The 15,202-nt window shown below is 47.2% G+C and overlaps 1 long non-coding RNA gene across 1 annotated transcript; it reads right to left on the bottom strand.

Annotated features, from left to right (window-relative positions):
• Positions 1–343: 343 nt before the first annotated feature.
• LOC140125796 (uncharacterized) lies at positions 344–7,993 on the bottom strand. Its single transcript, XR_011854737.1, has 4 exons — positions 7,871–7,993; positions 3,434–3,683; positions 3,171–3,342; positions 344–2,979 (listed from the first exon to the last, which is right to left on the bottom strand). It is a non-coding gene; the product is annotated as an uncharacterized lncRNA (long non-coding RNA).
• Between the last annotated feature and the right edge of the window lie 7,209 nt (positions 7,994–15,202).

Below are 15,202 nucleotides of genomic sequence, written 5' to 3'. Positions count from 1 at the left end.
AATTGGTCCATTTAGGCTTCTGTAGTTGTAGTTTCATTCACCACGCAGATGCCAATTTTGTAGTTTTTAGGCAAAACACTGGAGAGCTAACGAGGTAATCTGACACTCATTTTACTCATTTTAAGTATATTAATTCTCTTTATTTATGGATCGTCACTACTTGTAAATAATGACAAATTTTCGAAACTTTAGAAAATCCATCATGGTGGATATCAATTATTCGGTAATCTATGAATAATACTGTTTGGTTATCTGTCACCGAAATACTTATGCTCCAAATGCCTCCTCTTGATATACCAACCACGAATGGAGGCGGCGTAATGTAACTGATGAAGAAACCGGTGAGGATTCGAAACGCGTCTTGCCATATCCCAACATTGTTTTGTACAGGTTTTTATACTTTGGAATAAAAAAAAAACCTTGTCTTTCATGCCCCTCTTTCCCAAAACAATTGGCAGTTCCAGATGCAGTCTAGCCCGATGTAAACGCTGCGAGACCATTTCTCACTGGAGAACCAATTTCCTGTCAAACACAACCCAAGAATCGTTCAACATCAAATCATTCATGAACTGCAGTTCCAACGACATTGTCTATCTATTAGAGTGTGCCTCTTACTCCAGTACATGGGCCGTACCAACTGTCCTCTCAGACTAAACAGAAGTAATATCAAAGACTGCTTTCCCATAGACCACATCGCGCCTTGCAATCCACATAGGTAAAGTTCTCTAACAGAACGTAGTCGTATCCCATTCTCCCTCAATAGAAAACCATGGGCGATTCCATGTGCTATGATCTATAGTCCGTTTCATTTATGGCTCCAAAACCTTCAACCCAGAGCCAGTAACAGCCCATCTTTATCTTTAGGAGAAGGATATCCCATGTTATCTGTAGGTATCAGTTTATTTTGCAGATAGGAGAGGGCGCTAGACTTCACATGATCAATACATGAAGGAAGCCTGAGATTGGTTGTAGTCTAGTTTATGACGAAACCCAAAAGACACAAGTTAAGTTTCTTCAATATGAGATTACACATTTCCCAAAATACATAAATTGTGGAAATCTGCCACATCCTTCAACTTGGGAACTCCAAACCAGGATGGGAAGAAGATGCCCCTAAACATTGTTCAGGTAACAATATGGATGTCCCCAGGTTTCCTCACCAGTGGCACCGTCCTACTCATGCGGTGGACTCCTTATCTCAGGAGAACTTCTGAATTACCGTCTATAGTAGCTGTCATTCACCATCAGACTATAGCAAATAAAATATCTAGAGGTTATATCTGATCTCCAAGGTCTGACCTGGTGGACACTTCATTCTTGTGTCAGAGCGCACACTGGATTTACCAATAACCTGTAGGCGCTGAGTAAATCCAGCTTGAAGGACCCGGGAGAGAACATAGTACAAGATCAGATATAAAGCCCCTCCCCCTCCAAATTCATTGTACAGCAGGTTGGGATATTTGTTCATGAGAACTTGGGCCAACACAGTTGAACTAAACAGACAGAACATCTTCAGATTGACTTTTGTACAAAGCCACATGAACCTCATCAGAACACATTGAGGTTACAGTAGGCACAAGCTTTGGTCACCACTAGGGATGAGCCAGCGCTGGTCACCGGTGCGGTGGCTGAGGAGGGTTTGGTCACCACTAGGGAGGAGCCAGCGCTGATCATCGGTGCGGGGGCTGAGGAGAGCCCAGTACAAACCCAAAACTTGGGATACAACCATCCTTTGACTACACATTTTGTTCATAATATCTCATGAGACATTTCAGGTCTTCTCAACCCCATCAAGAAATTTTCATTTCAAAAGTTGTGTCCGACTATACAAGAGATTTCTACATTTTCAAGGAAACTGGCAAACAATGTACAACAATGAAGTTTTAGATAACAAGTGGACTCTTACAGGTTGTGTGTGTATTGTGCCCCTGGGTCTTCAGGGCAGGACTGGTATTACACAGCCGTCCAATAATCCCAATATAAGCAACGGAGCCCATTACATGTAGGAGGTCTCTTCCACCAGCCTAATGTTCCTTCATTAACTACCCAATATCTGGTCTTCAAGGGATCCCAACAATTGTGTCTTCAGCCATCCCCTCTAGAGTTATACCAAAGATTAATATCCACACGTATGGGCAGTGAAGCAAATCTGAACATAGTAAACAACTCTGCACTCGACGTGGAGCGTGCACAGTCAAAAACTTCTACACACATAGCAATAACCTAGAGTAGAAAAGGGGAACAGGGGTGCTGGGTAAGGGGGTAGAAACTCAAAAGAAAAAAAATTTGTTATGTTGACCTTATGGCATTACCCACAATGGAGGGGGGGGGGGGTGCACATTCATCATCAAGCAGAATACTTGAGTATTAAGAGCTCTGCTAGGCCCCATTTGTTATACTGCTTATTAAGTTAGGCATTAAGCTTGGAAATTTAGCATTAAAAATACAAAAAGGGAAAAAGATTTTTGGACCGGAGGGGTCCGGTTGAATTTGCAACTCACAAGATACATTTTAGAACCAGCATTATATATTAACTGACCCATTAGCAACTTCATCCTTGGAAGGGTCCATGGTATATTAGCATCTAACAAACCAAAAACCAGGGACAGATACCATGACAAGCGCAGCCCATTGCCTGGAACCCCTTCTCCATGACAATATACACAGTCCAGTTTTCCTCCCTTCACCTGGTGCCCCTAGAAGATCCGTGTGGACCAGAACCAAAACTGAAGTCACACAAAGAACCAGTTCTCCAACCTCAATGAACTTGATGGGAGACAACTTCCTCTTGAAACCACGGTGGAGGTCCGGCTCATCTGCCCATTAAGTATAATTGGATGATCAGAAATAAGCAAGTTTATAAACTGCTGATAATATTGAGGTGAAGGTCACCAAATACTTGATGTAGGTTGCTCAAGTTGTGTGAAGAATCATCTCTATTCCATGAACGGATGGGTCCATGTAGTGGAGAAGACAGATCTGCAATAAAAGATAAACTAGTCTCACGATGGATAATCTTTGGGTCAAAATTGTACATCCAAATAGTTCATTGAGGACCTTTAAGAGTTTAAGAAGATTGTAGGTCAACATCTGCCAATCAATGGGGGTTTTAATAATGTTTGTCACCCCCTTCACAGAGATACAAGTAGGAACCCAAAATGATAAGTTACCTTATTGAAAAATTGATCACAAATTCCACAGATGGTGCAGAGGTGTTGGACCGGTGCCGAGGAGGATCAATAGACACCGGCAATCATTGGTTAGGTCTCAGCTATGGGCGACTATACGGTGGCACATTGGGTCATCACAGTTCTGTAGGTTCCTCCATTTAGGCAAAATATTCTGATCCAAGATACAAGACATCAAGAGGATCAACCAGATGGAATTTTTTTAAAGAATGACGTTGATAAGACACAATATTCAGATTCCTCACCTGCACGTGGGACAATGTGTGGCCAGAGTCTTCAGCACCTACTTCATCCAAGGAGCAACGAATGAAGAGTTCTAGTCCAGAAGCAATAGTGGAATATGATCATCCAGACCACCACAGGCAGCAGATGGACCCCTGCTGTGATATACACATGTCCAGGGATACAGTCCAATAGGGGGCAGTACAGACACATGACTTTCCCCACGTGGTGGTAACATCTCCATATTCTACTGCCCCAAGGATCAAAGATTTCCTAAAAAAAAAAAAAAAAAAAAATAATGATGTAATAATGGGGATTGTAGTCCAATCGGCACAGCATGAGAAGACACTTAGTCTATTGTCTTAATGATACATCAGTGTGGGTGGATTGTATGAGCCAATCATGTGACCTTATAAAACAGAAACGGTCAGCCCGGCCAATGATAGAGCTGGAGGAGAACAAGGGATCATTGACCATCAATAAGATCCGGTCCCTGTCCAGTTGTGTTGATCTCTCGCTTCTAAAAGAGTCTAAAGATCAACGAAAATCACATGAGGCACACGAGGAGCCTCCCATGGAGAACAACGGCTGTACACGTCCAATATAAGAGAATAGAAGACCAACCCTTACCCAGAATCTATCAGGGTCCATATGAGTGTCACACTGCATTATAAAGCTCAAGAGTCAATATAGGACTAGGACTTATCAAAACCCCCAAATCCAACCCAAGACCATGCAAAAAAAGCTGGTCCCCTCTACAATGTTCTGTCATCCATGAAAGGGAAAACCTCCAGGTGCAGAGACAAGAAGTGTTATCATGGGGACACAACATACGAGGAGAGTCTCCACCGGTCGCACACGACTATTGCATGTGCAACACCCTCGCCGATGCAATGGCGAAGGAGTGCTTGCGAATACGTCCCACAGCATGTCATCACATCACACAGGGGACGTTGCAGTGGTAGATGCTGCCTGGCAAGGCAGGAGTTAAGTGTTTTGTATGATGCAAGATCTGTCGTCCAATCACTTGTATTGCATTCTGTCTAATGTAAGCTGAGATGTAATTGGAGGAGCAGCCACCACCTGACCAGGGGAGTTACAAAACCCCTGGCCAGGAATGTTCTAGAGAGCAGTTCCAGTCAGACCTGAGGGTCTGCAGGACACTAGAAGGACACTAGGACACTAGAAGAGCAGGAAGAGCCTAGCCCCTGCCTCTGAAGAGTGGAGCTAATAGATTAGAGTTAGTGAGGAAAGGGGTATCATCCTACCTTCAAGGGTGATACCTGAAGCACTCCAGGACAAGCTGAAGCATCCTATTAGGACACAGCTACCTCCCAGCCTGCCCTCTGCATCCAGGCTGGCGATCTACCTCCTGTGGCTTCCTCCAACTGCATCTCAGTACTCCACCATTCTGTTAAAGGCACGTTTCTGCGGTTCCTGTCGGTTCCGTTCAACCTCTGCCTAAGTCTGGTCCCTGCTACTACGACTGCCACCATCACAGGCACCCTGTCCACCACACAGAGACTCATACTCTAGACACCAAAGGGTTGCCCCAGGGAGATCCGCTATAGCAGCCTCTCCCTCATCATTTCTTGCCAACATCACCCTGCTGGAGACCTGCCAGGCTGTAGGACAGCCCTCCGGTTCCCCATACCAAGCACCGTGACACTAGCGTGCCTAGGCCGCAAGCGCCAGCCACTCAGGTACTGCGGGCCCAGGCTGTCTCCAGGCCCCGAGAAAAGGCTAGGCCCCGGTGGGGGATGTTGCACATGTTTACCAAGGTAACAGTTGCTTAATGTGAATCCATTTGTAACAAAGTCCCTGGTTGGATACCTAGAACTCTCCTCCCCCAGGTGAGGTCTATATTAAACTCCCTGAGGCCAGAAAGTGTCAGTATAGACTTCATCCAGATAAGTTCAGAGATGTATCAGTGGATGTAACCTGAGTCACATGGCTTGGAGCTCTGATCCCTAACAGATAATGCCTGGGACCACCGCTAGAGCAACTGGGCTGTGATCGTCCTTTGCCAGACATGATCCAACCAACCATCTTGGACCTAGACAGACTGCATAGCTCCCAACCGTCCAAGATTCGACAAGACTGTCATGGTTTTTGGGCGCTGTCCCACCATCCCGGGCGGTAGGGAGAATTTCCCCATGCCAAACTGCAATGTACAGCATCAGCTCACCGGAAAAATCTCCACCTTCAGGCCACACAAAGGAACACCTGGGTCTCAGGAAATGTATCCAAATCCAGGAAAAAAAAAAAAATTCCAGCTCTCAAAAAATGGGAAAAAAAAACATTTAAAATTTATTTCTCCATTAAAAGAGCAAACACTGTGGTATATAATAACAGGATAGATCTGGAAATAGACTAATTATCCTGTTATTATAGACCATGGTATTTGATTATTTGTGAATGGAGACATACATTTGAAATGTTTTTATCACATTTATTGAGAGCTGGAACATTTTTTACCTGGATTTGGCCTCCACAGAGGTGCAGAGCTGAGACCAGGAGCCCCTGCTGCCTCCTCTCCCAAGGGCTCAGAGATGAGAAAGGGTGGGGCCATCTGAGGGGAGGAGCTACGGCTAGCCAGTACTGCCACCTCCTCTTGGAGTCCCAGGGAGAGGAGGTGGAACAGGAATGTGGGGGAGTAAGGGTGATGGCACGTGTGGCGTTTTTCAGGCCGTTTTTAGTTAGTGTGTTTTCAGATCGTTAAAAACGCATCCGTCTTTTGAAAACGTGTTTTGTCCGTTTTTAATTGCGCAAATTCGGAAAAACCGGACATAAATGCATGCGTTTCAAAAAACCGCATGAGTTTTTAAAAAACAGATGCACTTTTTTTAAAACTAAAAACGGCCCAAAAACGCCACATGTGTGTTCACCCTAAGGGCGATGGCACACGTGGGGTTTAGAACGCGTTTTTTGGGCCGTTTTTTAACAGTGTCAAAAACACATGCATTTTTGACCAGTTTCGATTAAGATAATTGGTCAAACCTGTCAAAAACGCATATGTTTTTTGACGGACTGTTTAACAGGCCAAAAACGCCAGGTGTGCCATCACCCTAATGGAAAGGCAAGGTTTTTTTGGTTTAATAACCAGGACAGAAAGGAATGGAGGGCAGGGGGCCACAATCTGAGGGGGATTAAGATTCTCACCACATGTAGGGGCACCGGCCAAATAACAAAAGCTACAAACCCATCAGATTATCTATCCCCCAGACAGAGTATAACAGTCTCCCCCCTCCACAGAGTTGTGTGGTGCATGTGCGGTTACCTTCTCTCTGCACAGGGACCTCTGTTCTCTCACTGACCCGGGTCTGTTGGGTGCATTACCCTTCAGAAACCTGGAAGAGGGTCTCATGCGGAAACACCCAGTGTCACTGACGCTGCCACTTGTACTCAGCAGGGTTCCTGCTCCTCCCCTTCAGATCTGAAATACTCCACAGTCTTATCTCCTTCCAGGGGCTGCCACACCCTGCTCCTGCCTGGGGCTCCACCTCTGAGGAACAGGGTCTCAACGTCACTGCCAAAAGGGGCTTTTGCTTTGGTTATACTTTTGGCATTTTGTGGTAAACCGTGACCTCTGGTGGCCAAACTACAAAATATCAGCTTTTAGCATCAAGTTCTAGACCCCCCCCCTCCCCTCCCCAGTACACGGCACAACATAAAGAACAAGCCTCAGGTTCTGCTCGTACAATGCAAGACACCAGATTCTGGTTACCAATTGCTTGCATTACCATAGAAATGTATATGTGATCAGGCTCAATCCATACACAAGGGCTAGCGGTACACGTGACTGCACCCCCACGTGTAGAAGAGGTGGGGAGGGAAAAACGGAAGCGCAAACAAAAGGACCTTCCATCATCCATAGAAAACAGTTAGGCTGCGGTTACACGTGGCGTTTGGAACCCGTTTATAAGCAGTCCATTAAAAAAAAAAAAAAAAGCCATTTTAGACAGGTTTTACCAATTATCTTAAAAACAGGTTCAAACACCACGTGTGACCGCAGCTTTATAGGATGAGAGGAGACTCGTTATTTCGCTGTTACTCCAGAAAACAGCGGATGTAAAACACGGATAATAACACACTACTACATGACCAATGAATTCAGGAGGAAAAAAAACAAAAAACGGATCCGTTAGTCACCATGTTGTTAAAACCTGAAACAGCTAAAGCAAAGCCAGAACACAGGTGTGAACTGGACCTTACACTTATCAGCATCAGAACACAACCCCTGATGAGACAGTGCCTGCAGTCATGTGACCTGCGCACCACAGAGGGCGCTATAATCACCCCTCCTATAGGGGGCACTATGCAGTCTACATACATCATTGTATAGACATAAGGAACAAAACTGACACAAAGTAACAGAGCACCAGCTCCTCTATACCCCAGGTTCACATAAAACTGGGGCCAAACAAATGGTTCAGAACAACCAGTCTCCTCCAACTCACCTGGAGCTGCCGCACACACAGCCGACTAAGGTCACAGCCAAAGCTGCAGAGAATCCAGCAGGACAGAGCGCAGGAGCTGGGGCTCTTCTACCTGCAGCCAATCACCGCGTCCCCCTGCTGACACCGCCCTGATGACCGCTCACCCACAGCAGAGGGTCTCATTAACCCCAGGTGCCGACCATGAGCCAATCACTGGCCCTGGAGATGTAGCAGAGCTGAGGCCGTCATTAACCCCTTCAGAGCCACAGCTGCAGGGGGACCTGTATTTGTCACTTTGGGCAATATTCAACATATTTAGACCTCCTACACAATATCGTATGAATACGGCGGTATTTACGTGTAGCATATGCCCCCATTCATTTCAATGGTCGTAATGTGCGCCGTAACGCTATGAGACATAATAAATATATAGAGATCGTCCTATATTCTCATGTATCTCCGTACTCTCCATGGAAGTCTATGGGAAGGTATAACATACGTGCTGTATATACGTGCTGTATCCAGAACCAGTGGGATTTTCTCACCCAATGTATTTTATACGGATGTGGAGCCATAGGCTGCGTTCACACGTTCAGTTTTTCAGATGCAGTTTTTAATGTCCAAAGTGGAGTTAAAAAAAAGAGGAGCAGCTTTTCCCAATAATACCGTCTGACCCCTTGTGATCCACACCGGCTTTTGGCTTCAAAAACTGCATCTGAAAAACTGAATGTGTGAACGCACCCGTACGCGCTTATATGGGAGGAAACGCGGTGTCTTTACGGCCAAGGAACAGCGGTGTATACACAACAGGGAGGAACATAGAGCGGTGCACGAGGCCTGACTGGTATATACATTCGTAGTTGTATCTCTGTAGGGGAGAGGAGACGTTTCCTGGACTTTGTGTCGGTAATATGGCGCCTCTAAGGCCGCGGTCACACGTACAGCTAAGCTTCTGTCATAACGCGATGCTAGCGCACAGGGGGAGGTCCTCAGCCCGAACGCACATGCATTTCCAGGGAAACGCATGCGATTGTTAAACCGATCGCATGCGTTTCTCTGGAAACGCATGTGCATTCGGGCCGAGGACCTCCCCCTGTGCGCTAGTGTCAGGTTATGACGGATGCTTAGCGGTACGTGTGACCGCGGCCTAATGCTATCTCCTGCACCGCCATCACCAGAGCGCTGTATGGCGGTTGTACAGTAAGTGACCTTTCCTCACTTTGGGGTTTGCTTTTAATGAATGAGCTGAATAAAGAGAAAACACAGGAGACAAATCTACATAACAATATACCCTCCTTCCGTGTATGACATCGTGCGGTAAGACCCTCCTTCCGTGTATGACATCGTGCGGTAAGACCCTCCTTCCGTGTATGACATCGTGCGCTAAGACCCTCCTTCCGTGTATGACATCGTGCGGTAAGACCCTCCTTCTGTGTATGACATCGTGCGGTAAGACCCTCCTCCCGTGTATGACATCGTGCGCTAAGACCCTCCTTCCGTGTATGACATCGTGCGGTAAGACCCTCCTTCCGTGTATGACATCGTGCGGTAAGACCCTCCTTCCGTGTATGACATCGTGCGCTAAGACCCTCCTTCCGTGTATGACATCGTGCGCTAAGACCCTCCTTCCGTGTATGACATCGTGCGCTAAGACCCTCCTTCCGTGTATGACATCGTGCGGTAAGACCCTCCTCCCGTGTATGACATCGTGCGCTAAGACCCTCCTTCCGTGTATGACATCGTGCGGTAAGACCCTCCTTCCGTGTATGACATCGTGCGCTAAGACCCTCCTTCCGTGTATGACATCGTGCGCTAAGACCCTCCTTCCGTGTATGACATCGTGCGCTAAGACCCTCCTTCCGTGTATGACATCGTGCGCTAAGACCCTCCTTCCGTGTATGACATCGTGCGCTAAGACCCTCCTTCCGTGTATGACATCGTGCGCTAAGACCCTCCTTCCGTGTATGACATCGTGCGCTAAGACCCTCCTTCCGTGTATGACATCGTGCGCTAAGACCCTCCTTCCGTGTATGAAATCATGCACAGATGTGGGTGCTGATACTTACCTCATGATGAATGATACAATGTGTGTAGACTTTTTTTTAAGGAATACATACCTCCCAACATTTGTGAAAGGGAAGGAGGGACAAAATGGCAGCACACGGCGATCCCCCTAAGCCACACCCCCAACCAATCCCTGGCCATGCCCCAAATTTTAGCCATATTATAATAATAAAAATCATCTAAAATAAAAAAATAAAAAATTTATCCTGTCAGGGATTTGAACCTGGAACCTGCAGTGTCCATGAACAATAATGACATAGTGCCCTTATCAACTGAGCTATGATCTCAGCAATTACTTAGTTCAAGAATTTTGTTAACTAAGAACTGTGACTGCTACTGTTACACTGTGACACAGATTAAATGCCTTGGTATATAGAGAGGGATCTTCTTAGAGATTATTGTAATTATTGAGATGATTATTATTTTTAATATTATTAATAATCGTCTCCATAATAATAAAAATAATAGAATGTATAATAAGTGTCTCAATAATTACAATAATAACCTCTGAGAAGATCCCTCTCTATATATCAGTGCATTAGTCTGTGTCACAGTGTAGCAGTGGCAGATAACACTTCTAAGTTACCAAAAATCCTCAGCTCTGTGTCACTGGGGTTATAGCTCAGTTAGTTAAGGCTCCTGTCTATGGTGCACAAGGTACCAGGTTCGAATCTCAGCCTGGCCAAAACTTTATTTAATTATATAAAGAGCTTGTGTCTGGGGAAGCCCTGGAGACCATATATGGACAGATGCTGATCTGACCTGATGACGTGGTCCCTGCTCTCCGCTAAGCCCGACACTTCTCTGAAAAGGATTCCCTGCCCGATGTCTGCTCTGGGGAAGCCTAGGAGATGCAGCGACCATATATGGACAGATCTGAAGCTGATGACGTGGTCCCTGCTCTCTCCGCTAAGCCGACACTTCTCTGAAAAGGATTCCCTGCCCGATGTCTGCTCTGGGGAAGCCTAGGAGATGCAGCGACCATATATGGACAGATCTGAAGCTGATGACGTGGTCCCTGCTCTCCGCTAAGCCGACACTTCTCTGAAAAGGATTCCCTCCCGATGTCTGTAGAAGCCATTCTGTACTATCAGTTCAGGCTTTGAAAGTATTTACTATGCGGGACATGCGGGACCTGGGGGGAAAATTTGTGACAATCTGATAGCTGCCCGTGACACGGGGCAGAGGTAAGAAAAATAGGACTGTCCCGGCAAAATCGGGACGGTTGGGAGCTATGGGAATATTAATAAAAACAATTGATCTCGCTGCTCATCACAAATACTTTATTGACAACTTACACGAAAGTCACAGTACACCCGTCCCCTGAAATACTCTGCGCTGCTGCTGGATACTCTATGAACACTTTGCATTTTGTTGAATAGAGAATGACGGACACTGAGGACGCGGTCACATGTTGCGCTTTGTTTGCTTTTTGAAACGCATTGCAACAGCTGATGATTGGCCGTATTACATTACTGTTAACATTGTGTGTATTAAACAAATGTTAAGATATGTGTTAACAATGCTTTAACGCATACATTGTGTTACCACATGTGTTAACATTGAGTTAACAAATGTAAACAGTCATTAGGCCAATCACCTCTCCTCAGCTGTTTTAAATGTGTTTAAAAATGCAATGAATGCACAACCAAAACGCAAGGTGTGAACACGCCCTGACGCAGGTGTTCCAAAACGCATTGCAACAACTGGAGGGAGATTTGCCTACTAAAAGAGCTGTCAACAATTGCGTTTACAATAGGCATATGTTTACTTAGCAAAATCTCTCTCCTGCTGTTTGTGATGCGGTTTGAAATGCTTGCGTTAGGACGCTTTCACACGATGCGTTGCGTTTTTGACACATTGGGGGTCATTTACTAAGGGCCTGATTCGCGTTTTCCCGACGTGTTAATGAAAACCCGACGGATTCGGAAAAACTGCCGCATTTATAGAAAAAAAAAAAAAAAAAAAAAAGTGTCGCGGAGCTTGCACTTACCTTCACTAGGAATAGGCCGGTGAACTTGAGCGCGTTCTGATGCTCTTCAGCGCAGCAGCGCCACCTGGTGGACGTCGGAGGAACTGCCTTAGGGTTAAAGACACACGTGGCGTTTTTAGGCCGTTTTTACTAAGTGCGTTTTCAGATAGTAAAAAGTGCGCTAAAAACGCATCCGTTTTTTGAAAACACATGCGTTTTTGTCCATTTTTAATTGCGCAAATTCAGAAAACGGATGCGTTTTTTACGATCTCAAAACGCACTGCGTAAAAACGGCCCAAAAACGCCACGTGTGTCTTCATCCTTAATGAATCTTGGCTGGACCCGAATCCACCGCAGAGAACGCGCCGCTGGATCGCGAATGGACCGGGTAAGTAAATCTGCCCCAATGTGTTTCCACGTCATCTGCTAAAACACAATGTAACCTCAGCGTGTGATCAAGGCTGACGCCACTGGAATGCACCCTCAGACGGGACGTGTGACAGCACTCTAACACATGACAAACAGCAGAGAAGAGTTGATTTGCCGAATTACATTGCTGTCAACATTGTGTTTACAACACATGCATCAGGCCGGTGACACACACGGCGTTTTTGTTGCGTTTTTTTTATCATTGCGTTTTTGCATCCATGTAAAATGCATTAGGGTGATGCCACACATGGCGTTTTGAAACCGGTTTTTGGTCCGTTTTTAAGCAGTCCATTAAAAAACGCATTCGTTTTTGTCAGTTTTTAATTGCACAAATTTGGAAAACCTGTCAAAAACAGATGTGTTTAACGGATTGCTTAAAAAACGGACCAAAAACGGGTTTCAAAACGCCATGTGTGTCATCACCCTTAGTCTTGCATATTGGCTTTTTATAAGTGTTTTTGGATAAAGGGCGGTAACTTGGCGTTTTCTCCCCCTTTAATTTTTGTGTGTTTTTTAAAAAATTTTTTTAAAGCAGTCAGGTTTTCGAAAACACTCGTGTTTGTGGTCTGCTTTTTGCTGTTTGTGCATGTAATCGCATGCTTTACAGAGAGAAGATGTTGGGATTCACTAAGGTCGTGCGCCTGATATCCAGTATGTGTCGCTGCTGCGGCGAGGTCCATCAGAGTTCACCTTCTTCCTCCTGGTGCACTGCTCGTCCTCCCGGCTCCTCTCTCCTTCAGTAATATCTGGTCTCCCCTGCACTGCTCGTCCTCCCGGCTCCTCTCTCCTTCAGTAATATCTGGTCTCCCTTGCACTGCTCGTCCTCCCGGCTCCTCTCTCCTTCGGTAATATCTGGTCTCCCCTGCACTGCTCGTCCTCCCGGCTCCTCTCTCCTTCTGTAATATCTGGTCTCCCTGCACTGCTCGTCCTCCCGGCTCCTCTCTCCTTCTGTAATATCTGGTCTCCCCTGCACTGCTCGTCCTCCCGGCTCCTCTCTCCTTCTGTAATATCTGGTCTCCCCTGCACTGCTCGTCCTCCCGGCTCCTCTCTCCTTCTGTAATATCTGGTCTCCCCTGCACTGCTCGTCCTCCCGGCTCCTCTCTCCTTCTGTAATATCTGGTCTCCCTGCACTGCTCGTCCTCCCGGCTCCTCTCTCACTATGTAATATCTGGTCTCCCCTGCACTGCTCGTCCTCCCGGCTCCTCTCTCCTTCTGTAATATCTGGTCTCCCCTGCACTGCTCGTCCTCCCGGCTCCTCTCTCCTTCTGTAATATCTGGTCTCCCCTGCACTGCTCGTCCTCCCGGCTCCTCTCTCCTTCTGTAATATCTGGTCTCCCTTGCACTGCTCGTCCTCCCGGCTCCTCTCTCCTTCTGTAATATCTGGTCTCCCCTGCACTGCTCGTCCTCCCGGCTCCTCTCTCCTTCTGTAATATCTGGTCTCCCTTGCACTGCTCGTCCTCCCGGCTCCCCTATCCTTCTGTAATATCTGGTCTCCCCTGCACTGCTCGGCCTCCCGGCTCCTCTTTCCTTCTGTAATATCTGGTCTCCCCTGCACTGCTCGTCCTCCCGGCTCCTCTCTCCTTCTGTAATATCTGGTCTCCCCTGCACTGCTCGCCCTCCTGGCTCCACTATCCTGCAGTAATATCTGGTCTCCCCTGCACTGCTCGCCCTCCTGGCTCCTCTCTCCTTCTGTAATATCTGGTCTCCCTGCACTGCTCGTCCTCCCGGCTCCCCTATCCTTCTGTAATATCTGGTCTCCCTTGCACTGCTCGTCCTCCCGGCTCCCCTATCCTTCTGTAATATCTGGTCTCCCCTGCACTGCTCGGCCTCCCGGCTCCTCTTTCCTTCTGTAATATCTGGTCTCCCCTGCACTGCTCGTCCTCCTGGCTCCTCTCTCACTATGTAATATCTGGTCTCCCTGCACTGCTCGTCCTCCCGGCTCATCTCTCCTTCTTTAATATCTAGTCTCCCCTGCACTGCTCGTCCTCCCGGCTCATCTCTCCTTCTTTAATATCTGGTCTCCCCTGCACTGCTCGTCCTCCCGGCTCCTCTCTCCTTCTGTAATATCTGGTCTCCCCTGCACTGCTCGTCCTACCGGCTCCTCTCTCACTATGTAATATCTGGTCTCCCTGCACTGCTTGTCCTCCCGGCTCCTCTCTCCTTCTGTAATATCTGGTCTCCCCTGCACTGCTCGTCCTCCCGGCTCCTCTCTCCTTCTGTAATATCTGGTCTCCCTGCACTGCTCATCCTCCCGGCTCCTCTCTCCTTCTGTAATATCTGGTCTCCCTGCACTGCTCGTCCTCCCGGCTCCTCTCTCCTTCTGTAATATCTGGTCTCCCTGCACTGCTCGTCCTCCAGGCTCCTCTTTCCTTCTGTAATATCTGGTCTCCCTGCACTGCTTATCCTCCCGGCTCCTCTCTCCTTCTGTAATATCTGGTCTCCCTGCACTGCTCGTCCTCCCGGCTCCTCTCTCACTATGTAATATCTGGTCTCCCCTGCACTGCTCGTCCTCCCGGCTCCTCTCTCCTTCTGTAATATCTGGTCTCCCCTGCACTGCTCGTCCTCCCGGCTCCTCTCTCACTATGTAATATCTGGTCTCCCCTGCACTGCTCGTCCTCCCGGCTCCTCTCTCCTTCTGTAATATCTGGTCTCCCTGCACTGCTCGTCCTCCCGGCTCCTCTCTCACTATGTAATATCTGGTCTCCCCTGCACTGCTCGTCCTCCCGGCTCCTCTCTCACTATGTAATATCTGGTCTCCCCTGCACTGCTCGTCCTCCCGGCTCCTCTCTCCTTCTGTAATATCTGGTCTCCCCTGCACTGCTCGTCCTCCCGGCTCCTCTCTCCTTCTGTAATATCTGGTCTCCCCTGCACTGCTCGTCCTCCCGGCT

Source organism: Engystomops pustulosus, chromosome 4, assembly GCF_040894005.1.
Source record: "Engystomops pustulosus chromosome 4, aEngPut4.maternal, whole genome shotgun sequence".
NCBI lineage: Eukaryota > Metazoa > Chordata > Amphibia > Anura > Leptodactylidae > Engystomops > Engystomops pustulosus.
This window is presented reverse-complemented; position numbering and strand designations above follow the sequence as displayed.